The sequence below is a fragment of the Nyctereutes procyonoides genome, unplaced genomic scaffold, assembly GCF_905146905.1.
Source record: "Nyctereutes procyonoides isolate TBG_1078 unplaced genomic scaffold, NYPRO_anot_genome, whole genome shotgun sequence".
NCBI classification, from domain to species: domain Eukaryota; kingdom Metazoa; phylum Chordata; class Mammalia; order Carnivora; family Canidae; genus Nyctereutes; species Nyctereutes procyonoides.
Window position 1 is genome coordinate 104,602,928 of NW_026575125.1, and position 18,239 is coordinate 104,621,166.

The following is an 18,239-nucleotide window of genomic DNA, read 5'->3' on the forward strand; positions in this document are numbered from 1 at the left end:
GTGAAGAGTAGTGCTTCACAGGCAGGAACTGATGCAGTGTCTAGTCAAGCTGAAGGTGGAGTGTCAGGTTTAATCCGATCGGTAGTGAAATGGAATAGAGAGGCCAGGCCAAAGTTGGTCAAAACAGGCTTTTACTGGGACGCGCTCTCGGGCGAGGTTCCACAGCCCACAGGGGAGGGAGAGAGCCGGGAAGTCTCGGGCTGGGGGAAGTCATGCCCAGGCAAACCGCGGGGCGGGGCGGGGGGGCTATAAAGAGTTTTCACTGTTGGGGATTTACCCCAAAGATACAGGTGCAGTGAAATGCCGGGACACCTGCACCCCGATGTTTCTAGCAGCAATGTCCACAATAGCCAAACTGTGGAAGGAGCCTCGGTGTCCATCGAAAGATGAATGGATAAAGAAGATGTGGTCTATGTATACAATGGAATATTCCTCAGCCATTAGAAACGACAAATACCCACCATTTGCTTCAACGTGGATGGAACTGGAGGGTATTATGCTGAGTGAAGTAAGTCAATCGGAGAAGGACAAACAGTGTATGTTCTCATTCATTTGGGGAATATAAATAATAGTGAAAGGGAATATAAGGGAAGGGAGAAGAAATGGGTGGGAAATATCAGAAAGGGAGACAGAACATGAGAGACTCCTAACACTGGGAAACGAACAAGGGGTGGTGAAAAGGGAGGTGGGCGGGGGGTGGGGGTGACTGGGTGATGGGCACTGAGGGGGGCACTTGACGGGATGAGCACTGGGTGTTATGCTATACGTTGGCAAATTGAACACCAATAAAAATAAATAAATTGTACATTGAAAAAAAAAGTTTTCAGCGGGAAGATGGGGGCAGGGCAGCATTATGATTACGGCAAGGGTTACAGGTCTTGTAAACTAAGTTAGGGTAGGGTGGCAAGGCAGCATTGGTGGGAAGATGGGGGTGGGGCGGCAAGGCAGCATTATTGGGAGGTTGCCAGCCTGGGGTGGCTGTTTTGAGGTTCCCAGTCTCGCCAGCCCAACATGGAGTATTCTAGGTTTGGAAGGGGGCAGCTTTGGTAAGGCAGGATCTCATTTCTCAATATCACAGGCAAATGCTCTGTATGAAGTAGGAGCCAAAAAATCTACAAAAGCCCTTTGGAGCTTCAGGGTATGGGCTCTGTCTTCTTATTCTCTGCTATGTCTTAGACACCCTGTGGGCAAGCCCAAAAATGCTAAACAGTACTAAACTGTATCTGGACCAAGTTTGAGGAAGCTCCTGCCTGGTACCTGAATCTTTACTCGTTTTGTCAGAAATCCCAAAGGTGATGGTGACCATGTGTGATGGTCCAGATGGTCCACCTCCCTGAACCCAGAAATATGGGAGGGTCGGTGGTTGGAAGGGTAAGAGGAGGTAAGGCTTGTATCTTTGACGGCTCAAGCCTATGGTTAATCGATGTCTTTCTCATCCTGACCCTCAAGTATTTAGGGGACATGATGAGTTTGAAGCAATGGAGAAAGGACCTAGTTATACTTCTGTTGATTAGACAAAACAAAGAGATGGATTAAATTCATTCTTAGAATATCTGATACCATACATATTCATCATATGCATGGGTAAATGAATGAATGGTCTACAATACAGAGTATATGAAAGCAATAGCTGACTTCCTTATCTAGGGTTTCTTTTTTAAAGATTTTATTTATTCATGAGAGACACACAGAGAGAGGCAGAGACATAGGCAAAGGGAGAAGCAGGCTCCCTGAGGGGATCCTAATGTAGGACTCGATCCCAGAACCCTGGGATCACAACTTGAGCCAAAGGCAGACACTCAACCACTGAGCCACTCAGGTGACCCTTATCTAGGATTTCTTTTTTTTTATTTCTTAAAGATTTATTTATTTGTTCATGAGAGACACACAGAGAGATAGAGGCAGAGACATTGGCAGAGGGAGAAGCAGCCTCACCACAGGGAGCCTAATGAGGGACTAGATCCCAGATCCCGGGATCACGCCCTGAGCCAAAGGCAAATGCTCAACCACTGAGCCACCTAGGCATCCCTAGGGTTTCTTATCTTAGTGCTAAGTAAACCGATGTTACCCACTCATACATGAGCCTCATGATGGCAGAATTCTTGTCTGCCTTGTCAATTGCGATACAGTCAGTGCTTGGCACAATGTTTCATTAAAGGTTCTTTGGTAGCCAGAAACAAACAAAATGTCTTTAAATTGACAATATTGTCAGTTCTGGTTACCCAAGGGGAAGGGAATTGGTGGAAAGAGTTTGGGGAACTCATATAAGTTATGGGAAGGTTAAAGAATAGGGCTTGAAAAAAAGAGGTCTACAAATCAGGAACCATACAGGTAGCTTCCTAGCCAAGAAACATCTTGTAAGGGCATCAAACCTGAGAAAAATAAAGAGTAATTTCTTCTATCCTCATGTTGTCAGTTTAAGATTCAGAGTCTCGCGAGACTGCTTCTGATCAGCTGGGCTTAAATTTTATGCTGTACTAAGCAGTCAGATGAGAAATGTGGCAGAAGAAACCTTCAGGGAGCCTTTTGGTCTTACATACATTCTTTTTTAAAAAATATTTTAGGGATCCCTGGGTGGCGCAGCGGTTTGGCGCCTGCCTTTGGCCCAGGGCGCGATCCTGGAGACCCAGGATCGAGTCCCACGTCGGGCTCCCTGCTTGGAGCCTGCTTCTCCCTCTGCCTGTGTCTCTGCCTCTCTCTCTGCGATGACTATCATAAATAAATAAAATTAAAAAAAAAAAAATAAAAAAAATAAAAAATATTTTATGTATTTATTTATTCATGAGAGAGAGAGAGAGAGAGAGAAGAGGCAGAGACACAGGCAGAGGGAGAAGCAGGCTCCATGCAGGGAGCCTGATGTGGGACTCGATCCCCGGTCTCCAGGATCATGCCCTGGGCCTAAGGCAGACACTCAACCGCTCAACCGCTGAGCCACCCAGGTGTCCCAAGTCTTCTGGTTTTGATAGTGATAGGATAGGAGCTTGGATTTACCATCCCACCAAGAACATCCCCCAGCGGGAGAGAAGTCATTCTGCAAAAAAAAATGAGGATGCTGTTAAGAATGGACTAGTAGGTGGCAGAGGGGGGAATTGCACATTTGCCCACTATGCACAATACAGGGCTGAATGTATTTTGGTTGAATGAAGGGCTCATTCAGTCACATACTTCTTCAATGAGGGTACAACAATGCTTGGAAGAGGAGATTCTGCCCCCCTAATCCCGGCCATGCCTCATTCATGTATTCACTTGTTTTTTAAAGGCTAAGGTATATCAGGACATGTTGAGAGTTCAAAGTAAGCATCCCAGAATGATGGAGAAGAGTGCTGTTATAAATGGTGACTTTAAGAGATCTTAGGTACACAGGTTGACCTTACTCTGAGGAAAATCAATATATAAAACCGAGCTTGGTTGTCTATGTTGTTGCCACATCTCTCCAGAAGACTTCACAACTCATTACATTCCTCAGTAAAGCTGCTTCACTCTATTGCTCTCTAAAATTTCCCCCATATATCTGAAAATATATTGTGATCCCAACTTCTAGGACCCTTCGGCTCTAATTAGGGAGGGCTTGGTTGTTGGAAAAGGAAATGAGAAGGAATCCTGCTTCCATTCTCCAGCTCACCATACTATTGGCAGGGTATTCTCAAAGTGAGGTTCATAGAAAAGGGGGAGGCATATGGCACTCAGGGCCCTGCACTGGAGGACTCTGGTGCGAGTATAAAAAAAAAGACCCAGGGGCATCCCGGGTGGCTCAGTGGTTTAGCGCTGCCTTCAGCCCAGGGTGTGATCCTAGAGACCAGGGATCGAGTCCCACATCGGGCTCCCAGCCTGCTTCTCCCTCTGCCTGTGTCTCTGCCTCTCTCTCTGTGTCTCTCATGGATAAATAAATAAAATCTTTAAAAAAAAAAAAAAGGACCCAGAAGACACGAGTAAGTGGTAACTTCAAATATTGAGAAAATTCATCTCATCTAAATATATAAAAAAAACTACAGATGTTTCCTTAACATATGCAATCCTATGCAAATAGTTATGTAAATTAAACAAAAACTTGGGACTGGCAAATTCCCAAGTTTCCAAGATTTACTTATGTTAACCTAGTATTCATCATAAAAATGAGGTTGAGGATTTTTGCTTACACCCCATACATAACACTTAGATGTGGGGAACAGGCAAGAGTGAAGGATATGCTCCATTAACAGGGTGGAGGCACTCATGTCGGACAGGCTGGATAGATGGTTATATGGATGAATGGATAGATAAAATGGAAGGGTGGATGGATAGACAGACAGACAAGTAGATAGATACACAGGTAGATGGATGTCATTCTTGCCTTTAAAATGTTAGCCAACTCATCCATCATGCTTGGTTGTAGACAGCAATGGGACTAGAAATGGAAATGAATCTGAGTTGCAGTGAATTTTGATGAAGGCCTAGTTCATGCAAGAAAGATTTAAAAAATTACTCAGCCCACAAATTCCCAGAGGAGTGGAAAACTTTAGAAACAGTTACAGGGAAGAATGAAGACCTAGTGTAACAGGCTCCATCCAATCTTCAGACACTGGCCCTTTTGGGAGTAGAGACAGAGGGGGATACTTTGTGGGTCAGACTTCCCCACCCAGCATCATCTGGGCCTTTCATGGACTGAAGAAATGAGTTTGTAGAAGACTCATAGGGAGCTGGCTCAGATTCTAGCTGTCTTCCATCCAGAAAATATTCTTCCCAAGTCATCTCCCCACCCTTTATTGACTGCAGATGGTAGTGTACAAGACATACTCTTCTGCACCTTGACTTTTTTGTTATTGTTTTTGTCGTGTCACATTCAACAATACATCAGGATACAAAGAGCTTCCTTTTTTCTTTTTTTTTTTTTTTTGAGCTTCCTTTTTTCAAAGGCTGCATTGTATTCCATGGTAGTACCATAACTTTTCAAAGCAGGTTCCCTAAAAATGGTTTCCAAACTTCTGCTCTTCCAAATAAATGCTGCAATACATCACCTTATACATGTGGGGGAAAAAAAAAACAGAAATCAGGTTGTGGACCAGAGGTTGGGGGGAATATTTCCTAATATGAGGGCCAGTAGCTGTGTAGTTAATGAGTGGTAAAAGAGGATCCCTCTCTGCCTCCTTTCAACCCCAGTCCAGAAGTGACAGTGAGTAAAAGTTTAAGGAAGGTCTGACATTCTTTTTACCCATTATCTTACCACGTATAGAATGTCAGGCATTACAGGCACTTCCTCTGTGCCCAGCTCTATGCCATAGAAGATAGAACAGTGAATAAGCCACAGTTCTACCATAACAAACTGGGACCATCTTTAGGGTAATGACACATCCACACCTGTAACAATTTGTCCACAGTGACATATGTTAACTCTTCAAATTGTGTGATAGAGACCTTTAGGCATAATACACAGTAGCCCCTTAATTATGAATCTAATTCCGCAAATACTTATTGAGCATCTGCCTTGATAGGTACCAAATAAGACAGACACAGTTCCTATAATCATTCGGGGAGACAGAAAGTGAAGTATGCATCACAATCCAGTGTATGATACTCTTATACACTATGAGTGGGGGTTCCAATTTACACAGCTGGTGGGACAACAAACAGGTTTGACATCTTTGGAAAACTATTTTGTAGCTTCTAATAAAAAGTTAAACACACTCTCTGAGCCAGCCATATCACTCCTAGGAAAATGTAAACATAAGTCCACCAAAAGACTTGCTCACAAAGGTTTGCAGCCACTTTATTCATAACAGCCAAGAAAGTGCAAACAACTTAAATTACCAAAAAGTGAAGGGAGAGACAAACTGGGATGCTCATACAATAGAGTACTATGTAACAGTAACAAAAGAATGGACACTGGATACACATAACCACATGGATAAATATAAACAATATGTCAAGTCACAGAAGCCAGACACAAAAGGGAATATAGTGCGTGATTTTATATATAAGGGCAAAAATAACTGATAATTATGGAAGTCAGGACAGTGGTGATCTCTAGGGGAGGGGTATGTGCTGGGAAGGCATAAAAGGGAACTTCTGGGGTGCTTAGAAATGGGGGATATCTTGATCTACATGGTGGTCACACAGGTATATACACCTAGAGAAGTCCATCCAGTTGCACAGTTTAAAAAGTGCACTTTATGCATTTACTGTGCATATGCTGTGTCTCAGTTGAAAAGTGAGAAGAAAAAAGCCACACACTTTTTTTGAGGGTACTTTTGCAGTATCCATCCAAATGGATGTACATCCAAAAGTATGTATATATACTTGCCCCAGAAATCCCATTTCTAACATTCTATCCAGCACAGGAATACAAAGATTAATGGACAAAGGTTTTTCTCAGTTTTATTTATTTTTCTATATGTTCATCTTTTTTTAAATTGAATGTAATTAGCATTCGATGTTATGTGAGTTTCAGGTACGCAACATAGTGATTTAACAATTCTATATATTATATTATTCAGTGCTCACCATGATAAGTATAGTCCCCATCTGTCACTACACAATGATATTGCAATATTATTGACCGTCTTCCCTCTGCTGTACTTTCCATCTCCATGATTTATTTATTCTATAACTGGAAGTTTGTACCTCTTAATCCCCTTTATCTTCTTTTGTCCATGGGCAAAGCCATTCACTGAAACCCTGAAATGGTAAGAACTGGGAATAAACTAAAGTCCAGCAATATCATAATAGGTAAATAAATGTGGCCTATACATAATCTGGGATGCAGCTGGTAAAAAGAATAAATTATATTGGGCAGCCCCGGCGCGGGGTGGGGGGGGGGGAGCGGTTTAGCGCCGCCTGCAGCCCGGAGTGTGATCCTGGAGACCTGGGATCGAGTCCTACATGGGACTCCCTGCATGGAGCCTGCTTCTCCCTCTGCCTGTGTCTCTGCCTCTCTCTCTCTCTCTCTCTCTCTCTCTCTCTCTCTGTGTGTGTGTGTGTGTGTGTGTGTCTATGAATAAATAAAATCTTTAAAAAAAAGAATAAATTATATCAATATGATTAAAAATATAAGGATATCCACAATATATTTTTATGCTAAAAAGGAAGTTGCCAAACAGCACATATAGTATAATAAAGTATGTGTACAAACAAAACTGTGTGTGAATGCTATCCATATACACGCAGCAAGATAAGTCTATAAAGGCACAGACCTCCTTGTCAATAGAGGCTTACCTCTGGGGAGAGTAAGTGGTGAGGGCTTTCACTTCTTAGTTTAAATACTTATGTACTGTTTTCATTTTTATAACAAGCTTCTATATCTTTTGTAATTTACAATTTTGGTAATGATTGCAATATATACAGTGCTATGAGTTTCCCTGGCTTGGGAAATCAAATGGCTGACGATGCCATTCACTCACTAAGATAATAATAGTGAGGTGATTGAAAGGGGGGGAGTTCGTGAGAAGGATGATGAATTCAGTCTCAGACATCTGGTTTTGAGGTGCAGATATCTGGAAGGCAGGTGATGGGGCAGAGGGGAGCGATCAGGGTGGAGATCGAGTTTCAGTGATATGGATGGCAATCAAAGCCCAGAAATGAGGAACATCAAGGAGCAGACAGAAGTGGATCAACTTGCAAAGCATACCTTGAAGGAATGGCTAGGCAGGTAGGAAGAACATCAAGAGTATGGTGTCATGCAAGCCAAGGAAAGAGAAGTTCATGATGGACACAGTACTCAATGGTGACAAATGCTGATGCAAATGGACATACAATAAGCAGAGAAATGTGTGTTCTGGATTTAGTGACAAGAGAGCTTTGGTGACATCCAGGAGGTTGTGTGAGTTTGGGGGCAAATATAGCTCTTTCAATAAATTTAGTTGCTAAGTTGCAGGAGTTGGTGGTAGAGATGATGGTCACTGGAAGGGACTGAGGTTGAGAAAGATTTTTTAATACGATGCTTAAAAGATTTTATTTTTGGGCAGCCCTGGTGACTCAGAGGTGTGGCGCCGCCTTCAGCCCAGGGTGTGATCCTGGAGACCCGGGATCGAGTCCCACGTCAGGCTCCCTGCATGGAGCCTGCTTCTCCCTCTGCCTGTGTCTCTGTCTCTCTCTCTCTGTCTCTCTCTCTCTCTCTCTGTCTCATGAATAAATAAACAAAAATCTTTAAATAAAAAAAAGAATTTATTTTTAAGTCATCTCTACACCCAATGTGGGGCTCAAACTCACAACCCTGAGATTAAGAGTTGGAAGCTTTACTGACTGAGCCAGCCAGGTGCCCTGAGAGAGATTTTTTAAATGTAGTCTTAAAATCAGGAAGACTTGAACACATTGACATGGTGATGGGAAGTAGCTAGTAGAAGTGTAGAGACTGAAATATTGAGGGAGACAGGGTGTGATTTAGCCACTAGAGCAAGGAAGGAGGGGATGGGATCTATAGGAAGGAAGGAAGGAAGGAAGGAAGGAAGGAAGGAAGGAAGGAAGGAAGGAAGGAAGGAGAGGGTGGGTGCTGATGCAGGCAAACCAATAGAGTTGGTAAAAGGAATTCAAGGGCGCTCTCATCTGATAGCTACTATTTTCTCCATAAAGTAGGAGGTGATAGAACCTGCTGAGAGTGTGGGGAGAAGTGATAAGATGGAGAACAGGAGGAAGCGCTGAGAGAAACAGAAGAATCTGTAGGCCTCCTTAAAGCTCCACTTGCAGTGAAGGACCATGGTCTGCGTCCTTTGCGGGATCGTGGGAGGCCATCTCCTGGGAGTAAGGATAGAGGTAGAGAGTCTAACCAATGTCAAAATCTCTGACAAACTAGATTGATAGATTCAGTGCAGAAAACCTACTCCCATAGCTTCTTGGCACCGCAAGACCCTCAATTCTATTTACTGCCCTAGCTGAAGCATTTGCATGTCATTCTGTCACCCAAAGGAGGTCCTACCAGAAGCATTTTGCCATTCTGGTCACAGCTCAGAAGTGGCCCCTTTCCTATTCACTTCCGCACCTACAATTCTGTTCTAAATTGGAAAGATTCTTATTGCAACATTATTTATGGTGACAGGAAGTCAGAGGCAATCTGGTATTCATCACCAAGAGAGTGGAGAGGAAAAATGTGGTTGGGTGCATACTCTGGAGTAGTTTTCAGCAATTAGAAACAGGGGATTCAATGTACATAGAGCAACATGCTTAGGCTTTTAAAACATTGTGCTGGGTAAAACAAAAAAATAGCAAGAAACAGAATAATATATATAGCAATATCATTTACAGAAATTTAAAAAGCCATTTACTGAAAGTGAGAATACATACTTTGTAAAAACACATACAAAGAAAAATAGAGTAATTAAGCAGAAGAGAAACGTTGCCAGTGAGGGAGAGGAAAGAATGTAAATGGGGTCTCGGGGATGACAGGCAATAATAAATAAATAAAACCAGATACCAATGATGATAAATTTGTCACGAGCTGGGTTTGATTTACTCCACCCTCTGCACCTAAGCCATTAACTAAATGCAGAGATATAGAAACAAACGCCTGGCCTCTCAGAAGACTTTATTTTAAGCAATACCTTTATCTCCAAACCAGAATAACAGGCTCCCCCAGGAGAGGGAGCTGGAGGAGAGTGTGCAGGTCATGTAGGGCTGCCCTCCCCTAACCATTTATTTTATGGATGGGGACACTGAGTCCCCAAGAAGAGAAATGACCAGGCCAAAGCCACACCCTCAGCTGCAAAACTTAGACTAGATCCAGGCCTCCTGAGCCCAGTACTCCCTTCTACTGAAGGGAGTGGATACATATGTATCCACTCAGGAGAATTTTCCTGTGTTTGGCTGTTGTTGTTTGTTTCTTCAATGAATTCAACTCCATCCTGTCATTTCTGCTTCCCTCATATTTTTCTTAAGTTTAAAAATTAAAGCAGGAAAAAAGCATTCTGCCCTGACCTGTCAACATAGAGCCAGTGAAACCTAGCTGATTGCACTAATTCTCAACTCTTTCTTTTTTAATTTATGGTATACTATTGAAAACTAGGATTTTTGACAGTATGCTTCAAGGAGTTTCAAAAGTGTACTAAGCAAGTCAGTAATAATGACAATGCAATCCCTTCTGCATTATAACAATGCCTCACGGGGCCTGAGGAAGCATAATGATGTTTATCGATGTGCTTCTCAACACATGTCAACCTTGGGTCACAGTTTGAGTAGAACAGTTCTCTGTCCTTGCCACTCTTACTTATATACCCAGGAGACAAGTAAACATGAAAGCTTTCTTGAGACCTAGGTGATGCTTTTCTGCAACAGTTGTTTAATGCTGTTTGATGTTGCCCTATGCATCTTCCTCCTTGCAACAAATTGAATTCCAGTTCATTCTATATTGCTTGACCTACTCAACTCAATGTCCTTTAGGATAGCCATCATCATAACATTTTGTATGCTCAATTGTAGCAAAACTACATTCCTTTCTTGGCACACAAGAAGGGTTCAGGGTACACCTGCTGAGAGCCATTATTCTAGGCAGCAATGGGATATAGTGGAATAGAGTCCTCAAGGGCATGAGCTTTAGTATCAGAGACTCCAGAGTTTAGATATGAGACCTATCACCATGTAACCAACCTTAGGCAAGATACTTAAGGTTTTTAATTTGAGCCAACAAACATTAATGGGTCTGCGATATGCAAGGTATACTGTTCCAGGTCCTTGGGGGTATGGTAGCAAACCAAACAGATGAAAACTCCTGCCCTCATGGAGCTGACATTGTAGTAGGGGGAAGTAGGCAGCAAACAATTAACACACTAAGTAAGTAAATTATGTGATGTGGTAGAAGGTGGTGTCGTGGGCTAAAGGAGAAGGTGAGAAGGATGTTTGGGCATTGGGTTGCTGAGGAGAGGGTGCAGGTGGCAGCTTTATTAAATGGGGTGACCAGGGTAGGTCTTACTGAGAAGGTGACATCTGAACAAAGAGAAAAGGGAATTAGCCACATGGCTACCTGTGGTAAGGAGAGGTATTCCTGGCAAGATCAAGAAACAAGGAGGTAGCAGCAAGAAATGGTTGAATTCTGGATATATTTTAAAGATGGATCCATTATGATTTCAGGACAGATTGGGTATGGTAATTAAGAAAAAGAAAGCTAAAAAAAAAAAGAAAAAGAAAAAGAAAGCTACCAATAATGACCCCAAGGTTTTTGGCCTGGACGATGAGAATGGAGATACTGCCTACATCTGATAAAGAGTATAGTTTGGAGCAGGTTTTTCTTTTTTCTTACTTTTTCATCATGGAGAAAGGTCAGGGGTAGTGTTTCAGACACACTGAGATGTCTGTTGGAAATCCTAGTGGAGACAATGTTGAGTAGGAAGTTGGATACACAAGTTCAAGTGGGAAGTCAGGGTGAAAGATAAAAATTTGGGAGTCATTGGTATAGAGATGACTTTGAGACTAGATTAGAACACCTTAGAAGTGAGTGGAAATAAGAGAAGAGTCCCAAGGACTGAGTCCTGAGGCCCCACAGCCTCAGGAGAAGTCAGAAGAGGGACCCTAATGACAAAGGAGACTAAGGAGTGTCAGAGATGTTGGAAGAAAACCAAGACAGTGTGGAAAGAGACTGCAACAAGGAGGAGTGAGTGATCCAACATCTCAAATGCTGCTGATAGATCAAGAAAAGACTCTGACTGAGAACTGGCCCCTGGGCTGGCAATGCGAAGGCTATTGGTGACTTACCTAGAGTAGGTTTTATGGAATAGTGGAGGCAAGAACCTAATTGAAGTGGCTCAAAGAAAAACAGTGGAGACAGAGAATAGAGACAGCTCTTTAACTCTTCAAATGTGCTGTGAATGGGAACAAAGAAATGGGTGGTAGCTGGCAGACGAAGCCCTAACTTTCTCCTCTATTAAAAAGGATTAATTGTCTTGCCTATCTCTCAGTGTTTTTTTTTAAGATTTTTTATTGATTTATTTGAGAAGAGAGCAGAGCAAATGAGAGAGTACATGGGGAAGAGGGTGCAGGGGGAGAAGAAAACTCCACCGAGCAGGGAGCCTGATGCAGGGCTCAATCCAGGGACCCTGGGATCATGACCTGAGCCAAAGGCAGATGCTTAACCCACTGAACCATCCAGGCACCCCTCTCTCAATGCTATCGAAAAAATTAAGAGATTCAACAGAAAGATTTTGTGTACTGAAACAATACATGTAACATGCCTGTCACATAGCAGGTACTCAATAAATGGCAGCCACTATCTTTACATTTTTTATACTAGAATCGAAATGAAAGCATGCTCTGATACCTTTTTACATAATACAGACTTTAATGTCTTAGACTCATGTCTTAGATGAGTCACTGTGTGAGGGAAACAAACACAAATCTCAGAATAAGTTTTGCTGTAGTGCACATCAAACCACATCTCACAAGATGACCTCCAAAGAACACATCTGCTGAGTTTTCATCACATTTGTGTTCCCTAGGATATAGTAATTATATGTAACTACCAAAGGCCTAAGAAAAAGGCTTCTTTTGAAAACACAATCTTCTCTCAAAATGGGACAAGCCTCTCTATTAGCCAGCATGTCTCTTGAGTATCACAAGGCCATAAGGTTGCCTCCTTTTTTTCCTGTACATACAATATTTTTCCTCTCTCATCCCCTAATTGCCAAGTTAAGTGCCAGAGAAGTAAACTGACATCTGAGACTTTTTTTTTCTGTCCAAGCTGATGCTCCCTCTAAACCTTTTTTTTTTTAAAGATGGTGAACAAACATTACATAAGCTATGGGTTATGAAGACTGTGCAGTCCTGAAGAGAAGTGAATTGTGAAGGAAAACACAACTGAAAACAAAGTGAACCTGATGAGTACGTATGGGTACACAGAATAGTGAGGGTGCCGTATGTTCATTAGGCATAACTGGTGAGCAGTTGGCATGAGTGATTTGAATTAGTTATTCTTTGATACAGCCAAGTCTGATTGCATGTTTCCTCTGTTAATTTTCCAGGCACTAATATTTCTATCGATGATGAGGATGTATTCCAAAACACCACATTCTATTGTGTTGTGTTTATTTGTGAATTCCTTCCTGTTTCTTTTTTTAAAAATTTTATTTATTTATTCATAAAAACACACAGAAGCAGAGACATAGGCAGAGGGAGAAGCAGGCTCCCTGGGATCATGACCTGAGCCAAAGGCAGATGTTCAACCACTGAGCCACCCCAGTGCCCCAATTCCTTTCTGTTTCAAATAGGAGTTCTTCCTTTCTAACACACACCCTCGCATTACCCCCTCAGTGACCTACCTCTTGTGATGCAAGTCTGTCCCTCTCTGCTCACAGCGCCCAGCCCAAAGCGTGGGCACACTAAACATCCTTCCCCAGATCCTGGCTCTTTGTCCTGCCACTGCTCCCTCTTCTTTCTGCCAACACCAAACCCCTCACAGTCCCCACTCTTTCTTCCCCTGCGACCCAGCTCTGTGGTCCCCTGCACCACTGAAACTGTTCTCGCAAAGATCACCGGGTACCTATGAACTGATTGGCCAATCTGATGACTCCTTCTCAGCCTCTATCCTCTCCAATCTCTCCTATCATTCCAAACCAGTGACGACCCCTCCATGCTGACATATCATCCTCCCTCAGCTTCCTTGACAACTATTCTATCCTGGCTCTCTCTCAGCTTTTCCCAGGGCCCTCTCCTTCTTCTCGTTCTCTTGCTTTGTGTATTCTCCCTGGGAGAGAGACTTCACCTCCAAGGCTTTCCTTGTAGGCAAGAGGCTTATAATTTTCATGTCTGTATCTGCAGCCCAAAGTTCTCTACTGAAGTCCAGCCCAATATTTCCAACTTTTCTTGGACACCTGTACCTAAATGACTCATAGATACCTCAAACTCGATGTGTTGACGTCCAAACTCATTAGCTTCATCCCCTCAGCCCCAGCTGGGAGTCCATCTCTGGTGGCTCCAACATTTGGCTGCCCACATCTAATTTGTTTCACAGTTCTGAAATGACTCCGGATTCCTTACTCCCTCCCCTCTTCTACAGGTATCATCGATGAATTCAGGGTCTCCACATCTTTTCCCCTCGAAGTCCCTCCTGCCCCTCCCAGCCGGCCCCCAAATCTGCTGACTGCAACCGCACTGAACTACATGGCCTTCCCCCAATGTCTGGTCATCTTTTACGCTAAGGAGCAGAGTCTAACTTACTTATATTTCTGAAATGTATTTCTTATATTGTAGAAAACGCCATCTGTGTTCAACCTACAGTATATGCAGGCTCCAAGCCAATTATGCTACATAACTGAATATTCAGTACAAGGAGGCCCCCCAGCTGGTGGGCTGCAATGTGCGCGTTGTGCTAACAGGGCCTGGAGGAGCTCCTTTGGGTCCCTGGCTCCTCCGCCTGGGACAGCCTCCCTCCGCCCCTCCCCAGAAGTATTATGCAGATCATAAAAGGAAGACTAATGGCTGGACTTCACTCAGGGGACTCCTGCCTTGTTCTGTGCAATGGAGGTGTGTAAAAAGAAAATGCCCATTCTCTCACCCAGAGCAAAAATGGAACCCTGCAGCGAGCTGGAAAAAGCAGGTCTAATTCCTGACAGCGGCCTTTCCCAGCGCCCTCCACTCAACCCATTTGGAGAGAATGGATCTGATTGCGGTTCGCTCAGCTCATTGTTCAGGAGTATTCAGATTTAACAAAGGTGTATTTTAAAAATGTCTTTGTCTCACTGTTACATTTTTTTCTTTCAGATGAGAGATCCTGGCATCCTACAGTATTTCTTAGACTTTTCCCTCATTTCCCCAGGCATCACCCCAATGCAGATCTTAATTACCTCATTCTTGGGCAATTATAAGGTCTCTCCACAGCCTGCGTTTGCATGGCTCCTCCCCACCCCCCAAGCCAGATACTCATTCAGCTGGCCTGCGGGTTAATAAACCCTAAACTGAGTTAACAGCTCTGACATTGACCACCCACCTTTGCCCCAGCACTATGCCTGGATTTTGGGGAAGGAGAGTGAGCAGTCCCCAAACCAAGTGCCCACAAAAATGTCTACAGGTCAGCAGGGGCCTTGGACACCTCTGCCTAGAGAGATACCCTTCTTTGTCTGAGCAACTCCTAAGGTTTCAACACCCACCTTGAAGATCACAGGCAGAGGTGTTTGCTGCTCATCTGTGCCCCCACCCCCAGCGCTTTTTGTACACTTCATTGGGGGTGCTCGTTGCATTGAATTGGACATTCTCTCTTATCTTGAGACAGTGACCTCCTCGAGAACTGGGACTATGAGACGTACAGGGCTTAGTGCACCCAAGATGGCTCTAGCAGGGCGACGAGACCAGTAAAAGCTGATGCTGAACAGAGTTGCAAGCCAAGTGTCGGAGGGCCAGGGGCTTTTCTTTCCTGAGCACCCTCTTCTGCAGCCGGACTAACCTGCCCGCCATTCCCTGAACAATCATTTCTTCACCCGTTGGCAACTCGCAGAAATCCTGTTCCTGGCCTACCTCCTGTCTGTCTGTGGCCCAGAGCTTCCCGTACTTGCATGGGCACATAGGTCAGCTAGGGATCTTATTACAGCTCAGGCTGGCAGTCTGGAAAGATCTAGAAGGGGTATCTGAGAGTCTGCATCTCCAACAAGCTCCCAGGCGAACCCTATGCTGTTAGCCCAAGGATCCCACTTTGAGCAGTGAAGACTTAGCTGGCATTCCCTATCTTCAGGCCTTCTTGTCATTGGAGTCAGGACTGCCGGGTACCGTCAGGTAGAGATGCCTGCTACCAAGGTAGCCAGCTAAGGAGGATGGTGAGGGTTGAAATCTGAACCCTGCTCACCAAGCCCTGCACCCTGGTACTGGCCACATGTGTTGGAAGGAAAGGGCACTTTTACCCCTTTGTCTCTGCCACCCGCAAAGCCTCAGGAAGCTCCTTGCACCCCCGGGACCGCACCCACCAGAAGCAAGCAACTTTTCTCTAATTCATAGAAAGGTGCCATATAGTCTAGCCACCTTGGCCATGGGTGATAACCCAGCCCACTGCACCCTTTGTCATTTGCTCCCTCTGACCCATCATTCAGGTTGATGATTCTGTGTACAATTGGATTTTGCTCTGCCACTGTCATGTGTGCCCTGCATTTGTTGATATGAAGGGAGCAGCAGGATGTAAAAGAGCACTGTACTCTTCATCACAGGACATGAGCTCCAGCCCTGGCTCCTTTTTTACTCACTTCATGACTTCAGGCAGGACGCATAAACCCTCTGAGCCTTGGTTCCTCACTTATCAAATGAGGATTGGCAAGACCTGCTGTACTGGCTTCTCTGGCTTATTGTGAGGATCAAAAGTGATAACCTAGGGGAAAGCCCTTTGTAAATTGTAAGGTTCTGTACAAATGTTAAGGATTATTACGAAGGGGTTAGGTGGCATATCTTTAAATCCTTTTGTAATTCTCCCTGGCTCCGAAGAATGGTGCCCTGTCTGAGGTGGCTTCAGAGCCCACGACTGGTTGACGAGCTGCAGGAGCGAGTCCTCTCCACATTCTTTCTAAAGCAGCACAGCTTACCTCGGTGAATAGCAAGGCATGCCAACTTCGGAAGGAAGTGTAACTCGACTCCATTGGCTGGCAGAGTGGGCAAGAGGACAATGTCTGTAACACAAACACAGTGACACAGGGAACAGGCAGTAGAGAGACACCAAAGTAAAGACACCAAGTTCCGAAGAAATTTTCTTTTTTAAATTTGGAGGTTTGACTCACCTGTTTATATGCTAAAAAGAACCCCCTTATTTTGATTTCGGAATACTTTCTCTCCTAGTAGTCAAACTTATTATGGAATAAAACATTTTGATAATTGCTTTTTAATATGATGAAAGGTTGGAACCTTTTCCAATGACAAGGAAATGAGAGAATATAATGGAATGATGTCTTGTAATTTTTATAACTTCCAAATAGCAAATGAGAGAGTCGTTCATTTATTCACTGAAGTTTCCTTCCAGAATCACAGAAGTACTCCTACACAGCAATTAGGAGGGGGAGATGAGTGTTTAAGCATTAGCTGTAACTTGTCTTTCTGGGGAGGAGGGGATTAGGTTTAAGTTGTTGGCAATGGGGAAAGTTAATTAAGAAATAGAAAATTTCAGTTATTACTTCCCTGTTTCTGCAAAGGTTTTCTTAATTGAGAAGTGAAATAAACCATCACTGTAATTCTCAAGAATTTGTTTTTAAAAAGGAAGCCAAGGTAAATAATCAAAACGTTTGCATTTTAAATATTAATCTTTGCTTTAAAAATATGGTTCTTCGTGGGTATGTTTCTTACCTACCACTTGTCAAAGTCCATGGCTGGGCAGGTCAGTGGGTGGGAAGCGTGGAGCTGGCAATGTTCGATCCTCCACCCCACCCTGAGGTCACAGCCAACCCTGTGGGTATGCGTCACAGCTCACAAAGGGTGCTGGCCACGGTCAGGGAGGGCTTCGAACAGAGCCGTCCTCCTTCCGAGAGACAACTAATGGAGTTGATGACTCTCAGTGCCATGTTTTTAGACAAGGAGAGATTTGTAGCCATTGTGAATTACTGTGGTGGTAACTTCCTACAGTCCCTGCCCCATTTCTCCTCTCCTGACGGAGTTGCTGATATTTCCTTCTATATTTCCTCTAACTGATCTGGGTATATATTTTCTGGATGTGTGTGTCTGTCTCTGTCTCTGTCTCTGTCTCTGTCTCTCTCTCTCTCTCTCACACACACACACACACACACACACACAGTAACACAGTAAGCCCCTTCAACTCCTCTTTAGAAGTTGGTTTAAATGAAGTTGGTTTGGAAGTTAGGTTTAAAGCCAGCTGACTCACCCAACAGCATATCCCAGCGGGCAAAGGTTACTTCATCTTCCTTGAGTCTTTATTTCTTTTTGACACTTCTCTTCTTCATCTCTACTTGCCATTTGTTTTCTCACCTATGTATGCTGCCAGTTAGCTCTGAGAAAGGAATAACAAAAATTTAATGGAAAGGGCAATGTGTGTTCGTATCCTGTGTATCCGAGCTGAGACTAGTGCGCTTCTGCCAAGAATGAAAAAGCAGAAAATGGGATTTGGAAGATGGATTTTTATTTCTTACTGTTAAACTAGGAGATCAGTTGTTACAACAAAATCACTCACTTGCTGTCTTCTTCAGCAACATCCTAATTTTATATTTGCCCTGATTTAAATATACATGACTTTCAAGCTACATCAAATTCTTTTGGGAAACAAAATGTGTGCAAATAAAACAGGTTTTTTGTTGAGCAGGGGTGGGGGGGGGAGTTGGTCTTATCTGCTGTTTTAGCGATTTACATGCCACAGTTTGCCTCTATCATTCATT